General features: G+C 36.6%; 1 pseudogene; it reads right to left on the bottom strand.

The window, feature by feature from the left end:
* Positions 1–312: 312 nt before the first annotated feature.
* LOC149535568 (11S globulin seed storage protein Ana o 2.0101-like) lies at positions 313–7,867 on the bottom strand (annotated as a pseudogene).
* Between the last annotated feature and the right edge of the window lie 14,351 nt (positions 7,868–22,218).

Here is a 22,218-nt window from a genome sequence, read left to right as displayed (position 1 = left end):
AAATATACAGATTATGAAGACCAGGTGCTGAAAATTTCAAAAAATTCATTTTATTTTCCTTTTTTAAAATTTAGTCAAGGTGCAATTTGCAGGGAGGATAACTGCATCCCAGTAAATCTGTTAATATTTATCTAAACTCAGTATTTGTCTGAACTCAGACATTGTTGACCCTAAAACCTCTTTTTATCGCCATTATATTTTTAAAAAAAAGGACAATTGAATAATAACTCAGCATTTTGGGGAACTCCACATTCTTGAGCATAAAACTTGTTTTCATTGCGATTAGAAGAAAAACTTTGAAAACCGTTAGAGACAACATTTATTTCTGATTATTTCAATGGCAACTAGGTAGACTGCGTGACATATTCCATGTACATAAAACCAGATCAACGAGTCTCATACTGATACCCTGCTTTCATTTACTGCTCAGATTCCCTCCGCCCTCCACGCGGGGGCAGGATGAGGAACTCGTGCACTCTGTTCCACCTCAGCTCATGAGCTTCCCTCCTCGATATGTTGTACGCGTTCATCATCATTTCCTGCGGGGTCACCTTCAGCACCGAATTCCTTCCAGTAAAGCTCGACCGGATTGGACTGCACATCAATCACAACCCTCAATACACTTTCCCTTCTTCTGTTGGAGTTAAAAAGAAGTGAAATTGAAACTATCTCAACTGTGGCAAGTGGTGAAGGTGATCCAGTCGAATCCCTAGTCGCCAGCCCTCTTCATTACGGCATAAAACTGAGGGATGACCAGGAACTGCCCTTCCTGGACTCGTCCGTCGAACACCTGCCTTCCCCTATTTTCGACAACCTGAATTCGAGCATCGCCTCTGGTGGCGTACAGTATTGCATGGCATGCAACCCACGATGGCGCAAACATGGCTCCCTGCAAAAATGTTTGAGTTAAACATCAGAAATCGACTGTTTTAAACTTGGAAAACCACAGAATTAAACATTTTGAATAGGGTGATGAGGAACTTTAGGCATACAGGGCGGAGCATGCCTCTCTCGGCGGCCAAGTTGAGGTGGGAGAGAGTGTGGAGTTTGAAGCGGTTGATGGTGTTGAGTCTCCCTCCATCTATCACAAAGACGTCGGCGTCATCGGGGCGGTCGGCGTTGTGGCGCAGGCGCATGTTGCAGTAGAATTGATGAAGCCCACCTAGACTTACCCACTCCCTCTCATCCTCCTCCGACCCCTCTGCCACTGCCACTGTGTTGAAAAATAGGGGCGCCCCTCTTCCTCCCTGTCGAGGTCGACGTGGCTCATTCACCCGCACCATGAGCCCACTCTCTCTGTTGTTCTCCTGAATGTCGATCACTACTTGTCTCCTCACTCCCAATGCCTCCGCTAACATGTTTGCATCGAATCCTACCAAAACATTGCCTCCATATCTCTCCCCCTCTCCCGCTCTCTCGCTCCTTTCCCGTTGTAAGGAAACTTGGCAATAAAGAATATAACCGTTTCCACATAACCCATAATAGATCTAAAATAAATACGAAATTAAAATCCACATGCAAGAGAATAGGAAACATACCCACAAAATTGTGACACAAGATATACCCTGGGAAACCCTCATTGAGGGAAAAACCCAACCTCCAAAAGCATCCATCATCATGTATTATTCAACAAAAATACCATTTTCATACAACCATGGAAGCCTTCATGGCCATAGCCACAACCGAGCAAACTATGTGAACAAGCATGAATCCACACATCCCATGTCATGCTTTCAACCTTCACAAATGCTCCCTTGGCTAACCTATCAAGCCTTGTCCTGCTCGACTCTTGCCTTTTGTCTTCTCCTTGTCACTCTTTCTTCTCTATACAACAACTACCCTTGTGGCTGCTTATATAGTAGCAAGTCCCACAAAACCACCAAGTGGTATTACATAAAACCATGTGCTAAAACCATGTGCTACCTAACCCACTGACCCCACATTTAATATTGGACATTTAATTCTTTTCCCCAATATTAAATAATTACATAAAATATTTTTACAATGTTACAATACAACTCATCAAGAATATCTCATGGGAATATTTAAATGTTGCACGTCCATCTAGGCACAACATTACATAACATAAATAAAATAATAATATAACAATATTATGCAATGTGTGCAACACCCATTATCTCAACAATCTCCCACTTGTTGTATACATTGCATAGGGTCAATCCGTAGCCACATAAATAAACAAGGGAACAATCCCTCCCAGCACATCTACCATCATGGATCAAAATATACCAAGTGCTCCATCCTGGTACCCACAACAAAATTAAAGTATCCAGCTTCTCAAACATGAATGATCTCACCTCCTATTATGCCACTGCCACTGGACATACATAGAAGCCATCCAAAGAGAAAAACCACCCAACCTATCGCATTAGAAGATCATAAAATCCTGTACCAACTGAAATTCCAAGCACAAAAAACCTGATCCAAAGGTAATCACATCTATCCGTAGTTGTCAAAATATCCATAGCTGAAATAGCACCCACAGAAAAGTGCCAAACCCATCCAACTATCCATACCTCAAAGGTATAACAAGTGAATCTCATATCACCGACATATCCAATCTGCAACCTACAATCATAAGCCTCAAAAGCAATACCTGCCACATATATACCAAGAAGCTCTCACTGCAAAAGATAATGTCAAATCTATAACCAATCCACTTAACACATCTCAAAGAAGTGAATCCATGTAGTATCAAGGACATCCACAATACATAAACTAATATCCTGCAAGAACAACTCTCATAACAAGTCTCCAATAGTCTCCCAAATTCTCCACAACCAACAGAGGAAAGAGAAAGAAATAACCATGTCATCTCTCACATGACATACATGAACACAAACCAGTGATCACAATCTCCAACCAATCTCAAATCCAATGTAGTCAAAACTGAACATTCAGGAAGAGAACCAAGACTAGAGAAACCATGCAAATCATAACCTGTATCATGTCCTTCTACACACACCTCTAGATGTAAACTATGCAAGTATGATCTCCTCCATAAAACCCCAACAAGAAGCCTCAACAACACCCAAACCATACCATATAACTCATCATGGATGTAAGCCTCTCACAAGAATATCAAACTCAGTAAACCCATTCCTAAACCAAGGAATAACCATTCCTAATCCAAGGAAAATGCCCAATATAAAACCATCTCTCAAACTCAACCAGCATAACAACATATGCACATGGAGATAACCAATGCTAAACCATCTCTCAAATGAACCCTCCAGAACTAACTCATGTCCCATAGCTCAAGATCCATTTCTATGAAAGACAAGCATAAATATAATGCAATTGAGAGAAACAATGGGCTATACCTCTCAAGTAGCAAACCGCCGAGTAGACCAAGAGTGGGGAATGAGAATGCTCATCAAGATACCCAAGTCTCCAACCAAGACTCATCTAAAAATAATCTCCTCTCAAGTCCATATCAAGTGACTGCCCCTCGAACTTCCTGTTGAAACCATCAACCGTCCCAACAAATACTTCTCTAATCCAAGAGAAATCAGCATCACCACCGTCTCTAAGTATCCATGCCAACTCCAAATGCAACATAACAATATCATGAAGTATCCAACTTATGATCAGTGTACTCAATACCAAGAAACTAAAACAAGATCAATGTCAAAAGTTCCAACCATGGCCTCAAGAACATAAATATGACAACATGATCTTACCATCTCAACTAAAGAGATAACATGCTCCATATGAACACACCATAACATGTCACAACTCTAAACGTGTATCAAGAGTATACCATGACATAATAAAGAGACCATCCTCACACCAAGGATAATATACCAAATAGAAGCATAAACCACACCTTTGCCAAGAACCCTGTGAGTCCTCAAGATGCAACCCTCTCCATACACCATAAAGAAAACCATCTCCACATACCAGGAAGAACTATCTCCACATACCATGAAGATAACCAAAAACTCCATGAGTCCTCAAGATCTAACCATCTTCAAACACCATGAAGATAACAAGTGCACCATGCAAATGTCAAAGACGCTTCTGCACCAACAGGATCTAAGACAAACCTCCAACATCTGCAAACACTTAAAAAATATATCAATGCCAACAACTCCCACTCAACCATGGTACCAAGTCACCTATGGCATCATAAAATCCATCCTCTCCAAATCAAGAAGATATAAACCAAACTAGGAACTAATCCTGCACTGTCATCCCATCACTGTCACAAGCTTCCACTAAACCGTGTATCCAAGCTATCCATGACATCATGATGAAAAACCATCTTCTAACCATGAGAACCAACCAAGGCATCAAACTATTAAAGAACTCAAAGTGCACATCATGAGCTCCTCAAAAGAAACTAAATAACCATGATCCTCTACCAAGAAGATATACCACCATAACCAAATCAGAAATCCAAGCTAATAAACATCAATTATGTACCTGTATATCCAATCATGTCATGCCAAAAATCCATGACACCATGATCACATCCATGAACCGAGCATCTGGCTCTCAATATGTCCAACCTGTCAGCATAGTCAACCACAATCCTCTGCCATGACTGTACTTGGTAACAACATCTCATCCCTTCTACATGAAGATAAAATTATGTGACTTAGGGCATAGACAACCCAAATCCAAGCCACCAATCTGAATATGCATAAATAATGAAAGATCAATGGGCAAAGACAACCCATAACCAAGCTATAAATGCAACCTGTAAGTATAGACCGCTTACAAAACTGCACAACTTGTAGACCCAACAAGTCATCATGCATATCCAAATCAAACACTGATAACCATATCATCATGAGACCAATCTAAAATATGAACTGAGTATACAATGACATCAAAACTTAAATCTCCAATGCCATAAACTCACAATGTTACCATAGTCAAAATATATACCATAAACTGTTCAGATCAATTTATCAACAAATAAATCATGCCAAACTTACACCAAATTTGAACCAATGTGTAGAGTTCTCCAAGAGCTTTCTGTTGACTACTCGAAGTTCAAGATCTGACTTCGTATGCCCAAGTTATGCCCTAATCTGTGCTCAAAATAAATAACATCTGACTTTAGGGCTCTGAAAATCTAACAAAATTTTAAAATTATAGAACCAAACCTACACCACGTTGTAGTGCTCTGAATTAGCTTTCCAACGCCTATAAGAACTCTGAAATCTGATATTCTAAGATAAAGTTATGGCCGTTTTACTAAGACAATCTTTTTACCATTTTCAGTACGATTTTTAATTTTTAATTTTTTCAGTGACAAAAATTTCGACGGAATTACCTCTGAACATGGCCAAACTAGGGCATATTATATATCAAATTTTATGGAAATGTCGATCCGGATCCAATGGTGAGGTCTATTTTTGCCCAGGAGGTCATTTTTGCAAGCTACCCCTCAAAACCCTCATTTAAATGAAAACATCCGAATTTTTTTTTTTTTTGTCTAACAATTTCACATGCCCAAATATTTTAACATCTCATCATAACAGCAAACCCAAAACTCTCAGATCTGCAATAAATTATTCATATATCTTGCCCTTTCTTTTATCCTCTCATGCATTCCCATGGATTCAATCTAGGGTTACAATAATAAAACCATAGCTCTGACACCAATTGTAGGGCCCATTTGCCATTGCACCAAAAGCCATGATTGTTAGTGAATATGGATCACCACATAATTAACCACCTGTGGACAGGGGAGCGCGTCGCATCACCCAACAATCTCTCCCTCGACGCGCATACCAGGTGCTTACGCAGGTCGGGAAGGCACCGGAGAGATTTGAACCCATGACCAGGCCAAAACCAGGCTCCGATACCAATTGTAAGGAAACTTGTCAATAAAGAATATAACCGTTTCCACATAACTCATAATAGATCTAAAATAAATACGAAATTAAAATCCACATGCAAGAGAATAGGAAACATACCCACAAAATTGTGACACAAGATATACCCTGGGAAACCCTCATTGAGGGAAAAACCCAGCCTCCAAAAGCATCCATCATCATGTATTATTCAGCAAAAATACCATTGCCATACAACCATGGAAGCCTTCATGGCCATAGCCACAACCGAGCAAACTATGTGAACAAGCATGAATCCACACATCTCATGCCATGCTTTCAACCTTCACAAATGCTCCTTTGGCTAACCTGTCAAGCCTTGTCCCACTCGACTCTTGCCTTTTGTCTTCTTCTTATCACTCTTTCTTCTCTATACAACAACTACCCACAAAACCACCAAGTGGTATTACATAAAACCATGTGCTACCTAACCCACTGACCCCACATTTAATATTGGACATTTAATTCTTTTCTCCAATATTAAATAATTACATAAAATACTTTTATAATGTTACAATACAACTCATCAAGAATATCCCATGGGAATATTTACATGTTGCATGTCCATCTAAGCACAACATTACATAACAAAATAAAATAATAAAATAACAATATTATGCAATGTGTGCAACACCCATTATCTCAACACCCGTGTTGCAGGGGATCCGCCAAAAAGAAGGGCTGCCGTTGCAATTTCGGTTCAATTCAAAGTGGGTACGGATAGAAAACAAGATGAATTAGCATTCGATTCAAAGTGGGCATTGAAATAGAAAAGAAATAAGGCTTAGCATTTGATTCTTAATGGGCATTGGAAAAGAAAGAGAGTAGGAGATGGTTGAAATGAAATGCTTACTCGGTAACATTTGTCGAGCTGGTTCTGATAGTTGGAGGCGTCGGCAATGGCCACGGTTCGGAGAGGCCTGTCGCCATCGTTGTACCACCAGTATGCCACCCCTGCATAGATTGCTACCACGTCTCCTCTTCTCACTCTTCTTATCTTCTGCGAGCTTTCTTCCCGAGCCCGCTCACGCTCGTGCCTCGAACGCTCTTCTTCCCTTCCTCTTCCTCTTTCCTCCTCCTCCTCCTCTTCTTCTCGCCCTCCCTGTCTTCGTCCTCCTCTTCTCTCTCTCTCCTCCTTCGGCACTCTCCTTCTTCTTCAAATGGAAACCGCCTGCAAGTCTCTGTACACCCTGGAAAAACCACACCAAGCCAGCCCTCACCTGAACAATCATAAATATCCACATTAGCTTTATTAAGTCATAACTCATACCCATATAAGCATTTTAGTTCATAAGATACCCACATCAGCAACTTAGTGGATATCATCAATTCAATTCATACCCACATCATCAATTAATTTCGTAAGTCATTTCATATCAGCAATCCAATTTATGCAATTCAGCTCGAAAGTCATACCCACATCAGCAATTTAGTTCATGCCAGCAATTCAACTCATAAGTCATACTCACATCCGCAATTATAATGGAATGAATCGAAAGCTGAAAAGGTCTATCATGGCGTAGTTCGTACCCTCGATGACGTATCTAATTTCAGGAACATTTGAGAATCTCTGGAGTGCGAGGGAGTCCTTTTCGAGAGTCTCTCTGATGAATTCAACACCAGCAAAGTCCAATTCATCATTGTCCTGCCTGGTGGAGAGCTCAATGGTGCCGCCCTCTGATCTGATGGTTTCGTGCGGCTGTTGGGCGCTCAGATGCTGCGTTCTGCAACTTTGCTGTTGCTGCATTAGCCCCTCTCTCCGCTGTTGCTGTTGCCCATTCGCAACAGAGCAGCAGCAGCAAGGCTCTCGTGCTTCTCTCCACTGTTGGTTTCTTACACTGTGCTGATAATGCATGCTCACTTTCATAGTGCTTTTATAGCAGAGCAGGGGCGATATTATTAAGGCTTCGACTGAGGAACAGTGACAGATGGAAGCGAGGTTTAAACAAAACAAAAGTGGTATGTGCGTTGTCAATGGCGGCACCAAGCAGCCGCATCACACTGCCATGTTTCGTTCGGACCAAAATCATCATCACAAGTGTCATAGGAAATTTCATGCTTCACAGTTTTTCATGCAGGTTTCCCATGGAATGGGACCATATACCAAATGAATCTCAATGCAATGCATTTGTTTCCAACAAGAAACTTATAAGGGTGAAATCAATAAACAATTTTTTCATTTTCTGCATTCCAATCTGCCTTGTCTCTAACACCTAAGCTTACTATCTACGGTCAAATTCTGATGACGATGTGCTGGCAAAGTGCACACAAATGTGCAAGTGAAAACTAGAGCGAAAGGATCCACACCAAGAAGCAATTTTACCAAGTGCTACAACCCTAATTTGCCTCCTTGCAAATAATGGACGCAAAACCTAAGAGAGGAATCGAATGGATGCTACATTACATTCCACGAGAGAGCACGTGGCAATGTTGAATTCTTGAAGAGAATATGATAAGTACAGGGCTTGAATGGGAGTCATTAATGAAGTAGTTCTTCCATATACGAATTATGATTGATTTTGGGAAACAAACGAAACATGCTGGTGAGAGAAATGTATGCTTAGCCTTCGATACTGCGGTAAATGTGACAAAAGTTGTATCATGCCACATTATCAACCTTCTTATTCCATAGAAACGTAGAGAGGGAATGGAACGCAACTTACTCACTAAGCAAGGAGGTGCTTTCTAGGCAATAATGAGACATCACAATAAAACATAAGAATCATTCAATTTTCAGTTCCGCAACTAATGTTTTTACCTCGCCTTTTACTATTAGGTTGATCTTTGAAACCGTGCCTCACGTTTTAACCTATAGTCTGGATTAATATTATTAGTCCGAACTGATCCCCCTTTATTAATTTGTCAAGTTTCAGAAAATTAGATTCTAAGGTTTGATGAAGTTTTTATTATTAAATTAATTTAGATTGATTTATTCTTATTTTCTTATTGGTCCTTCTCAATTTTGCTGGGATTTATGTTATTTTTCTAATTCAAAAAATCAAGAAAATATGAACAAGGAAGATGAACTACATTTAATACCTATCACCTCCACAAGACTCAGTACTCTAAATTGTCCAATCAAATCTACAGATCATTAATGACGGAGAAGTAACTATGCAAAGGAGACTTTATCTTAATCCCATATAGTAATGATCAAAATTATTCATTCCCACGTTCAATTATAGGTAGTTCTGCTCATTGGGAAGACTGAAGCTCCATTGCTTCTTGATCTTCGTCCTACTCATCATAGTGTCGTCTATGGCTAGTAATGGAAATGGCAGGGAAGGCAGTGATATTAGATTTCTTTTGTCTTTTATTAACCTTTGACTTAGTTTCGTAAAATTATAAGATTATATAATGTAAGAGTAAATGTAAAATAGAAATATTTGAAGCTTAATTTTTTTAAAGCTGTTTTTTTTAAAGACTAAATCAAAATAACAAGATATTTTTAAAATTATTTTCATGTAGAGTACGGTTTAGAATATTTAGTAAGTAAAAATGTTTTAAAAAATTAATGAAACTTTTTTTATTTGATTGTTTTCTTACTGAATTTTGAAAATAATTTTTGAATTTAGTCAAATAAAAAATGAAAATATCAATAAAATTTAAATTATAATAATATTTATGTAATTCATTTAAAAAAAAATTATATTGATTGTTATTATATTGAACATGTAAATTAGTAATTTTAAAAATAATATTGTATTGAGTATTTGGCATTGTCATTATTTAATTTTTTTAAATATGCATATATAAATAACATAATTAAATTATATATATATATATATATATTATAAAATCTTTTCCACAATATCACAATCTTCATTTAGAGTCCTAACTCATTTAACGATCTTTCTCTTTTTAAACACTTGTTTGTTACATACTTATTTTCCATAATGCATATGTATGGGCTTTAACAATACTTTATCTATGTTTTATAAATCTATACGTTTAACTTTAGCTTTATTTTATAATATTGCTATTCAATAACTACTTTTTAACATTATTTTCCAATAATTTGTTTCCTTCTAATTTCTCTAATAGGCAGGGACTCATGCTCCAAAAGAGATCTTTTTATTAAACTCTTTTTTTTCTTTTTTTCTTTTTTCATTTTTCTAATCAATTATTTCTAATTTTTCCAGTGGTTTTATTCATTTTTATTTCAAAACATATTAATTTCGGTTGGTCTCCACAAGAAGGTGGGTGCTGGCACACCATCCTGTACTAAGTTATGTGACATTTTACATGGCTATGCACATTCTCTTCATTTTTTGTTTTCAATTACTATGCATATTGGAAATCGTGCTATGGTCATATATTTTGACTCTATATTTTGATTGATTAAAAATATCTATTGAATAATTCATCCAACAAATACACTTGCTTGAAGCCAAAAGATCTAATAATACTTGGAAAAATTACTTGTACAAGGAGTTGATAAGGATCATAATTGCACTACAAATGCACTAGTGGCCCTTACAAACAAGTCTCGAAATTACTCTAACATGGTTTATTTTCAAGATTTTTTTTGTTTTGTGTCTTCTTTACTCAAACCAAAGAAGAATGAAATGGAGCTTTGGGGCGTATTAATGAATACTTCTCATCATATTTGAATTTTTGTTTGCCTATTGTTGTGTTAAATAAAATGTAGGTCTGATGCTAGCTTCAATAATGACATCTAAGAGACTCTAGACACTCGTAAAGCTATAGATTGTGGCTACCTTGAAAAAATATATGAAGGTTATACTTTAAAAAATTAGAAGCTTGTCATATGCCTAGAAATATTATTTAGATTTTTAAAGTTTTAGTTTTAAGCTAAGGTTTGAATAGTATTTTTTTTAAAGCAAATGACTTGATAAGATATTCCTACAAAGTATATATATATATATATATATATATATATATATATATATATATTTGTACAGTTTTAACTTTTCACTAGTCTTTTTCTTTCTTTTAATGAAACAGTGTGGAACGATTACTAAATCCACATATCTTGTTTGGTTTAATGAGCCCAAAACATTCCCAATTCAATTTTAGGGTTCTTTGTGGGGTTTTCTCATTGAACCACAAATACCCTCCTATTGATTGAGCTTCTAATAACAGGACATGACGTCCATTTTTTATGCATTGAATCTCAATATAGTGTAGATTCAATACTTTTTAATAAAAGCTTAGCCACTTTAACTTCCTATCCCCACGCAATAAAAGGCTTCTTTATTGTCACAAATGTTAAAGACTAACATCATTGTATATCCTCTTTGAGCATTGAATTGAAGTCAAAACATATGCAACTAAGTGATAGAACAACAATGCATTATTGGGTTGCCCAAAAAAATCTTAGATAAAATTTCTTTCTTTCGTATTCATGCGCTAGGAGTTGGTGCAACATGGTGATGCCACACCTAAATTTGCCCTTATAGTGTCTACTAGTCTACTTCAATATGTACATTCTCATTTTTTTGTAATATCCTCTAAAACAAGGCATGTGATGACAAAAACGTGCAATGAAAATGTTCTCTTCGATGGAATTTTTGATTCATCTACAAAGCACATTATACAAAATGGTTATAGGTGATATGCGATAGTTGATAAATTAAACATAGACACTTCATGAGACAAGATTGGTCTCATCTTTCTTTTCTTAAATGCTATTCTCATCTTTGGAGGCGTCTAATCTCCAAAATTGTGGTTTTCTATATTTGGTCAAGTGTTCACTAAGGAGATTTGTATATCACATCCCTTAATATCATTAACAACTAATAAACATTTTGTATCCCATCATTTATTTTATCAAATTATTGGATTCATATCTAATTTATGTAATAGCTTATTTTCAGTGGTCAATGTATACCCATGCTACTTAGAGTCATCCATGTTTTGCAATCAATTATAAGAAAAATAGAACTTGATTCAAGCATTCAATAAACCACATAAACATTATCAATATCCATACTCTAGTTTCTTGTTCTACAAGATCTTCACTTGAAATTGATGGTTCTAAGACAAAGAGAGAAGTATTGTGTTGTTTTATGTTTCACTTTCATACAAAATAATAATAATTTTATCACTTCCCCTAAAGGAAACACTATTGATCTAGGGTGAACATGGGCAAATATTTTCTCTAGAGGTAGCATACACATTAAAGAGATTTGAACTCTAAAACTTTTTCATATATGTATAAAAAACTTATCTATAAATCACATTCTAATTCATCAAAAGTGTGACTATGATTTATTGTATTAAATCCTATAAATGTTTTAATCACAAAACAAACTATCTTGACCATTAATGATTGTAAAAAAAAATTAGAAGTGGAAATAATGATCAAACCAAAAGAAATCATTCTGTATTACCTTACTTAATCTAATCTACATCAAACTGGGGATTCATCCTTACAAAAAGGGTGCATCTTTATAGGAGTCCTATTCAACTAGATTAAGTTCAGCTTACAATACAAAGAATGACATAAGTACAACATTTTGTTACAATGTAAAAAAAATTCTTGTTAGATCTAATGACAAAGCTAAGTATGATCATTTTATTTATTGATTTGTATGTTGTATCATACATTGAGTTGTGGTCCTAGCACTTCTTCCTCTCACCCCTTAGGGTTCCCTCTAAATATCATCATTGGAATCGAGGAAGAGCCCACAAGTTATTGTCAACCCATATATTTCAACTATAATTCCCTAAAAGAACCCTCTATGCCCACACTGACCCAACTTTATGTTGGCAATATGGCTAAGTTAGTAGAGTTAAGGGTTGTCATTTATGGAAACATATGTCTCTGAAGAGATGATAGATTGTACAGCTGAAGATTCCATGTTTAGAGACATAAAATTATCTAAGTATCAGATAATTTAATATTAGTAAAGAGGTAATTTTGATATTGCAAAGTCTATAGTGACAATTGACACATGTGGAGTTAAGGAAAGGTAGAACCAAGTGTCTTGATGGCATACCTAAGTGCACAGATCAGTACAAATAGTACAACTAAAGTTACAGGTCAAACACTAGTAAGGACAATGAACATGGCATAATAGAGTATAATAGGAAAGGATTAATAATAGGTTAAGGAATTATTTTGGTCACAAAATAATTATTTAGGGATGACATCCTAGATGTTTACCCTAAGTTAGTGTTGGCTAATTTTGTATATAGCCAAATGTATGGAAACATCAAGATGATTGGACAAAGTTTTGTTAAAGAAAAGGGTATAAGTAAAAAATCATTACTTGTGAAGTAAAGGGTACGAGAATGCAAAGTTTATGGTGTATATGTAAACTTAGTATGTGACATGCGAACTTATGTGAGAGATCTATGATGAAAATTCTGATGTAAGATTAGAGATATGTGAAGTATGACATTTAGCAGAAACTAGAGATTATTGTATGTACCTTATTTTGTTTAAATAACTAAATTGTATAATTGCACGTTAGGGTAGTGGTCCCTTCTTGCATATAGTTGTAATTTTTCTACCAACTCCTAACATGGTCGAAGAAACTCCTAACAGGGTTGAGGCCTTTAATAGGGCCTAGTCCTCTAACAAGGACTGAGACACTATATGTAATTCATAGACTCCTAATAGGGTCAATATCCTTAACAAGATTCTTTTATTTAGTATATCATTTTGTGGGTACCATTCCAACTAGGGTTTTCCCTAGTTTAAAAAAATGGTGTTATGAGTTCTCTTTGTGTATGGATTTATTTACTATTCCCCATTATTGGTTTACTTTCATATGCATATTATAAAGTAATTAATAATATCCACTTGTGGGAAAAAGTTTGTAGAATACTAATACACCCCCCTCTCACTATTATCTATTTCTAATAGTTCCCAATTACTTAGAAGAGGCTTAACAAACTGAGTAATATCCCTATGGATATGGAAGAGTTGAAGAGGAATCTTGAAGAATCCCTTGAGAAAATTGACCTTCTTTCAAAAGAAAGAGACAACCTAAAAGAAAGGTACGAAGATGCTATAGATTACGTTGGTAAATTGAAAGATAAGATTGATTATCTAAAATTTAGAAAAGATCCTAAAGAGAAGAGTAGTGATATTGATGAGATAGAAACACTTAAGAAATAAAATGAGATTTTGAAACATGAATTGAAGATTGTTGAAATGAAGTTAAGTCTGAAGAAAGATGATGGCAAGTTTGATTCAGATCTGAAATCAAAGAATGCAGTTCTAAGATCTCATATGAAAAAAGTGACATTTTAATTAGACTCTAGGGTCAGTGCAAGAAGTTGGGTTTCACTTTTGGCCAAAAAGTGGAAGTGTTTTTCCCGTTTTTGAATTATTTTGTCAATTGATGTCAAAATTTGAGGCATTTATAAAAAACTTCAGAAATAATTTTTTTATCATTCGAAATATAGTTTTTGAATATGTAATTTATTTGTGTACCCATATGATAGAATTTTTTTTTGGTATGGATCTTTAAAAACCACTTTTTCAAAATGCCTATTTCAAGACCATACCACACTCATGTACGGACACCATATTGACACAAATAAATGAATTTTTGCAAATCCTTTTAAAGGGGGTTACCTAATACACCTAAGATTGATGACAATATTTTTCCTTAATTTTTTATTGAATAATTTTATTTTTATTAATTATTAATTGGCTATAAAGGTAAGTTTTAAAACCTCTAGTGTATAGACCACATAATTTGATCAAAATCTCTTTTTTTTCAAAAAAAAAAGTTAACCTCAAAAGAATTGTATGTAGATTGATGACATATAAATTAATTTAAGAAAAAATATAAAATAAAAAAGTTATTAAAGTTTTAGTGAATGCCAATTTTTTAATGTTTAAGAGATAGTTTTGATTAATAAATAATGGAAAAATAGAAAATAAAATAATAACACTATAAAATTTACATTTTTGGAATCAGAATAGTAAGACCTATAATGGGTTTTTGTTTCATCAAAAAATTCAATGGGGACGACTATAAAAAAATTACGACAATGCCAGAAATTGTCGATTAAATGCCTTAGGAAAAAAACGGATCATAAAGGCATGGCTTGATGGGACCAAGCCTATGCCATGCCTTTGCCCAAGGAAAAACCCCATGCAAAAGTCACATGCCATACCAAATTCTTGCTCATGTCTCAAGAATTGGGCACCCGATTTGTAACTCAAAAATCAGGTGCCCGATTGCCTTTCACCTGTTGTAAGAATTGGGTACCCAATTATTTAAAAATCGAGTACCCGATTCTTTTTAAAATTTGGTACCCGATTTGTAAGTGGGTACCCATTTCTAATGTACCTGTTGGGCCCCAAAAGCTGCCCCACAGACTGACTTTCAATGATTGAAATGATTGAATAATAGTTTTGATTTGAAACAACAAATTTTGTCATAGTTATTATGTTTTCTTATCTTCTTATACAATTTGTAAGCTATTGATTAAAATTCAAAATTGGTGCAAACATGGGATCAAAATAACAAAGAAAGAAGAAAGCAAAAGTTCTAACAGATGAGGAGATTGCAGCAAATAAAGAGAATGAAGCACAATGTCAATGAGAGAGAAGACAAAGAATTAGGGACTTGAACAATGTTTCAAAGGAGAAAGACATTGAGGATACCATGATGGATGAAAAGGTCAAAGAAAAGAACTCAATACAAGAAAATTCAGGTGCATATTTTAATCATGCATTCAATACAGGTGTGTCTCCAAACCCTCAAATTTTCTCTCATGATGAAATTGGTGATTTTTTAGAAGTAGGTTACGATATAAATGATTTAGGTTTTCTTCATGAGAAGCAATTGTCAAACAATCATGCACAATAAACTCCAATTGAAATGCATGCCCCAAAAAAAATACCAAGAAAAATTGAAAACAAGATTCAAATCCCAAATAATGGTGAAAATGAAATGTCAATTGAAAATAAAAATTGCATGAATGTAGACATAGAAACACCAACTACTAAACAAACATGTTAGAATTATAGTAAAGTGTTTGAACATAATTTTCATATTCTTAATGATGTGCTGGATAATCTTGAGGGATTGGTTTCATGGAGACAAATTAGGACACATGCTAATAGATTGTATAGACTTTTTTTTATAATAAGAAATTTGGGTTTTAATGTCAGTTAATGTTGCAACTAATTAAAATGTCTAAAATGCAAAACATAATGAGAAGGTTGGGAATGTATGCAAAACCCAAGAATAAAAATGAGTCTTTAAAACAAGTTGTATCCACTGTTGCTAGTGCCTTTGATGTTATCAGAAAGAGAAGTCAGTCTAAAGATAAAAATGTAGCACGACGAGAAATAACAATAGCTTTAGTTAACAAATCAACATCTGAAAAAAGATTGATTAGCAACATAAGTGGATATCTTAATATGAATTTTAAGACTTTAGAAAGAGCTGTAAAGATAAGGGTTAACTTTGAATGTGATCCAACAAATATTTTATGGAATTCTAGTGGTAGACTCCCAAGATGTGATATGAAACTTACTAGTGAAGTCAAAAGTTTGATTGAAATTTTTTGGCATGATAATACAAGAGTATCACCTAATTCAAGAGATGTTCTTAAATTGAGAATTGGGTAAAAAATACGCGATCCACATCCTAAACACCTTTTGGACATGACTCAAACTAAATTGTTTTAAAAAATTTTAGATGGTAAGGTATTAAATATTACCCTTAATTAGTCAAAGATCTTTTGAAAAGTGTAAACCATGGTATGTAAGGATTAACAAAGAAAGAATCACATGTTGTTGTAAAACTCATATTCAATTTCATTACCATTATGATGTATTTCGATCTATATGTGGTAGCATGCATAGTAAAGAAATTTTGCAGGAATGTGGTATAAAAATACCACCTCAAACTATAAAGGATTTCATATCAGGTTTGTTTCGTAAGCCACCTAATGATCAATACTTTCTTTTCAATGCATGTCTTTCTGGTTCATGTGATATGTGTTGCAATCTTTCTTTGTTAGATGAATTTTTGCATGAAAATGCTTTGACTACTTTTGGACAACAATTAGTTGAGGTAAAAAGATTCAAAACTATTGAATATCCATTGAAGGATGGGAAGATTGGAAGAAGGTGTGATCTAGTTACAAATAAAGTTAGTTGTCATGCATTTATGGATGAGTTTAAGAGTGTGATCATACCAAAATATGTTAAACACTCTCAATATGGTAGATGGCTTGATGGAAAATATCGCATATGTATGAATACATTTCCAATTGGTGCTATACTTCCAGTTGTTGATTTTGCAGAGAACTACACACTTGGGCCACAATAAGAGGTACAACCACAATATTACAATTTAGTGCAAGTAATAATTTATGTTCATATAGTTTATAGGCATGCACCTAATAGTACAGAGGAGGATCAAAAAATATTGAGAGAGTACCATTTTTATATGAGTGATAATAAACTCCATTCATCTAAGTTTGTCCAATATTGTTTCAAGGTGTTTTATGATAATTTAAAAGAGAGACAAATTTAAATGACACAACATTGGATATGGTCAGGTAATTGTACAGGACAATTCAAGAATGCTAGAATGTTCTATTGGTTGAGTAGGACACATAGGCAAACTAACATCCAACATGTGTGGAGTTTTTTTTGAGGCTGGACATGGTAAACGAGAACATGATGGTGTTGGTGCATGCATGAAGAGAGCCCTTAGTAGAGAGCAATTAAAATTTGAGGAAAAAGCTAAATTCAAAAATGCACATGAGATTGTCAAATGGTGTAACAAATATTTATACACGAGATCAAGGGTAAGTGCACCAAGTTGTGGTGCCAAAAGGGGGGTATAAGTGGACACCTTTTTCCTGAAATCAGCAATTTCTGAACTTCAACAAGAATTTGGAGATAGTTACACTCAAAATGTTAAGATATGAAAAAAACAAAAGTCGTAGTCCTTTGAATCTAGTTTCTAAGTTCTACTAATTTTTTTTCAAAATGGTTTAGTTTTCAGTCCTCAAAAAAGGGGGCCACAAAAAATGGTACTGTTTATTCCAAAAAAATATAACATAGTACAAAGTGTGGCCCACCTAAAATTTTAACTTTTTTTTTGAAATTCTTTAATCGCTCTGGTCAAAAGTTACTTAACACTGTGTAGTTTATCCCAAAATTTTTAGGTAATTTTATAATGTGTATTTTTTTTTAATGAATTTTTTAACTAGACACATCCCAAAAATGCGAAATATCTGTGTGCTCCCCCTAGAAATAATTGGAAACTAATCTAAAATCAAAACCTTTTTTTTTCAAAGTGTGTAGAATGGAGTCTAGTTTCTAAAAAACTAAGTTGTTACAAAATTTTATGAACAAGCTAAAATCTATAGCCGAACTAGTACATGGTAGTTTTTGAATAAAAATGAACATACATTCAAAAGAAATTATAGATGAAAGGCCTTAAATACTTTAAATTAAAAATAAATTAAATGGTTATATAGCTAACACAGAGACCTACAATGTCATGTAACTTGATCTTATCAATGCTCAACCATGAGGAATCTTGAAGGAGACCACACAAGAAAAATCAATCATTTTTTGTATGTTTTCTAGAAAACATGTCTCAAACCTATTTATAAACTCCAAACCTTTGGGTTGGATATCCAAGGCAAAACCAAGTATTAGGCTTGGTTTTAATGTAAAGATTTCAATAGCACGTACACCTTATAGTGCACACATGCTATTTAAAGAATTTGAATTTTGGTCTCAATAGCATATGCGTGCTATAGTGTGCATGCACTATTGAGACCTAAATAATGCATAGAAGAGATGCAAAGCAAGAGCAAGAGAGAGCAGGGGGGGATGGTTGTGTGTGTGTGTGAGAGAGAGAGAGATAGAGAGAAAGTAGGGGATGGGAGAGGGGAGAGAGTAGGGGATGGGAGAGAGAGGAAGTGAGAAAGAATAGGGGTGATAGAGAGAGTACAGGATGGGAGAGAGGAAGTGAGAAAGAGTAGGGGTGGAAAAGAGAGTATAGGATGGGAGAGAGAGGAAGTGTGAGAGAGAGTAGGGGTGGTAGAGAGAGTATAGGATGGGAGAGAGAGGAAGTGTGAGAGAGTACGGGATGGGGGAGAGAGATTGGAAGTAGGGGATGGGAGAGAGAGGAAGTGTGAGAGAGAGTAGGGGTGGCAAAGAGAGTACAGGGTGGGAGAGAGAGATTGAGAGTAGGGGATGGGGAGAGAGAGAAATTAAGAGTAGGGGATGGGGGAGAGAGAGAGTAGGAAGTGGGAGAGGGAGAGTGAGAGAGATGAGGATGGGAGTGCATGTGTGTGAAAGAGAGAGAGTAGGGAATGGGAGAGGAGGGAGATAGAGTAGCTTGAGAGAGAGTAGGGGATGGGAGAGAGAAGAGAGGATGGGAGAGGGAGTGGGAGAGGGAGAGAGAGGGGGGATGGAAATGTGTGTGTGTGTGTGTGTGTGTGTGTGTGTGTGTGAGAGAGAGAGAGAGAGAGAGAGAGAGTAGGGGATAGGAGAGAGTGTGAAAATGTGAGAGAGAGAGAGTGAGAGAGAGTGAGAGTGAGAGTGAGAGTGAGAGTGAGAGTGAGAGAGTAGGTGGTGGGAGAGGGAGTGGGAGAGGGAGAGTGAGTGAGAGACAAAGTAGACAATGGGAGAGGAGAGAGGGGGGATGGGTGTGTGTGTGAAAGAGAGAGAGTAGGGAATGGGAGAGGGGAGAGAGAGATAGAGAGAGAGAGTAGGAGATGGGAGAGAAAGAGAGTAGGAAATGGGAGAGGGAGAGAGGGGGGATGGGAGTGTGTGTAAGAGAGAGAGTAGGGGATGGGAGAGAGTGTGAGAGTGTGAGAGAGAGTAGGGGTGATAGAGAGAGAGTGAGAGTAGGGGATGGGAGAGAGAGTAAAGAGAGAGAGAGAGTGAGAGAGAGAAGGAGTGGGAGGGAGAGAGAGAGGGGGAATGGGAGTGTGTAAGAGAGACAGAGTAGGGGATGGGAGAGAGTAGGTAGTGTGAGAGGGAGTGCAAGAGAGAGAGAGGGGGGATGGAAATGTGTGTAAGAGAGACAGATAGAGTAGGGGATGGGAGAGAATGTGAGAGTTTGAGAGAGAGTAGGGGGTGGCAAAGAGAGCTCATATGGGATGGGGGAGAGAGAGAGAGGGTAGGGGATGGGAGATAATGAGAGAGAGATAGTAGGGGATGGAAGAGAGAGAGTGAGAGTAGGGGACAAGAGAGAGAAAGTAGAAAGGGAGAGAGTATACTTGAGAGAGAGAGATAGTAGGCAGTGCAAGAGGTAGTGGGAGAGGGAGAGAGAGAGGGGGGATGGGAGTGTGTGTGTTTGTGAAAGAGAGAGTAGGGGATGGGAGAGGGGAGAGAGAGAGTAGGGGATGGGGGAGAGAGAGCAGGTGATGGGAGAGGGAGAGAGAGAGAGAGGGGGGGACTAGGAATGTGTGTAAGAGATATAGAGTAGGGGATGGGAGAGAGTGTGAGAGCATGAGAGAGAGTAGGTGGTGGCAAAGAGAGCTCGTACAAGATGGGAGAGAGAGAGAGTGAGAGTAGGGGATGGGAGAGTGTGAGAGAGAGTAGGGGATGGGAGAGAGAGAGAGAGTGAGAGTAAGGGATGGGAGAAAGAGAGAGAGTAGAGAGGGAGAGAGAGAACTTGAGAGAGAGAGAGATAGTACACGGTAGGAGAGGGAGTGGGAGAGGGAGAGGGAGAGAGATAGGGGGGATGGGAGTGTGTGTGACAGATCTAGAGAGTAGGGGATGGGAGAGAAGAGAGTGGGGGGATAAGAGTGTGTGTGTGTTTGTAAAAGAGAGAGAGTATGAGATGGGAGAGATAGAGTGAGAGAGAGAGAGTAGGGGGTGGCAGAGAGAGAGCACGGGATGGAAAAGATAGAGTGAAAGGATGAAATGTCCCTTTTCTAATTTTTGTATGATATTTCCAACCTTTAATCAGATCTTTAAGATCAAACAACTAATATCACAAAGATCCTCCAAATTTCTCAAGAAACCCCAAATCGGGTATGCCAGAAATGGTGCCAAAAGCTTCACAGCTTCACCTATTATTAATAAATCTGAAAGTAGACATTTTTACAGAAATTTGAGCAGCATAACAGCCTATAAAATTTCATTTCCAGATATATATAGCCTTTACAAAACAGCTCACAAATGTAGGACAAAAACTATGCTCATCGGGCTCCCGAAATTAACACAAAAATGCCTGGAAACACCACAAAAACACTAATAAACTATCTCAGAAGTTTAATCACATCCCAATACATATATTCAGCTCTATTTTAATAGCTTAAAGTCTGAAATACAGAAGCAACCAAAACTGATATGAAATGCTCAACTGAAAACACCAAACTCATGCAAAAAACCACACCCAAAAACCCACAAATCTACACTGTTCAGCACAAAGGCAAACTCTGTATGAGCATGCACATGGAATGGCTTCAAAATCCTGTCCTTATCCTTCCTAGAAACCTGCAAAATCCTGTTCTTGGATCTCCCTGGAAACCTACAAACTCCCGTTCTTGGGTCTCCTTCTCCACAGGTTTGGCAGCCTCTGAAGAATAACAAAGAATGAGCAAAAATCCAGTTCTGGAATGAGCCCAAAATGCCTCCAAACCCCTTAAAAGAGGGCATAACTGTAACTCACATCCAAGAGAGGTTAATGAAACTTATTTTAATAATAATTTTCATTTATTAGTCCAACGGTTTCCAAAGATTAACCCCCTTTTTCCAAAACTTCACTTTCTTGGGCCTGCCTTCCTTAGCAAAGATTTTCTTTTTTAATTATTTGAAAAGGGGACATGACAAGTCCTCCCCTCCCAATCATTTCTTGTCCTCAAGCAATGGCTAAACAATAAACCAATCAATCCACCTGGATCCCAAATGTAGTCATGAACTATACTACTACCAATTAAACCAGGCTCCTGCAATATCCTCTGCAATATGACCAAGAGGAATCCATAATCAAATTGACAATTATAGCTCAACCAAACTCCGAAATCACCACTACCACAATCAAAAACTCATGAGGCACAAACTCTTATAACATCAGAACCCAAGTAAAGTGGACAAATCAAACTACCAACACAGTAAATACCATCAACGCATCCCACTGGCCTATATGGAATGTACAATTCAACTCTGCAACAATGGTGAACCCTCTCGAATGAAACTGTACCAAGTATGGAGAATCCACACACTGTACAACTCCTGCAGTCAACACAACTCTGCAAATCATCGGCCACTATCTCATAACCATAACTCCCATACACTGCTGATGGTGAAAAGACATTACAAGATAAAGAGTAAGAAATGGAATCCAAACCAAATTTTTCTGCCATCAACTCCTCAGCACAAGGATCAAATGCTAACTGATGTACATACCTTACAATATAATGTTGA

Source organism: Cupressus sempervirens, chromosome 10, assembly GCF_028749045.1.
Source record: "Cupressus sempervirens isolate cs-2001-9-10 chromosome 10, ASM2874904v1, whole genome shotgun sequence".
Lineage (NCBI taxonomy): Eukaryota > Viridiplantae > Streptophyta > Pinopsida > Cupressales > Cupressaceae > Cupressus > Cupressus sempervirens.
The sequence above is the reverse complement of the archived record's forward strand: the minus strand, read 5'-3'. Positions and strand labels throughout refer to the sequence as shown.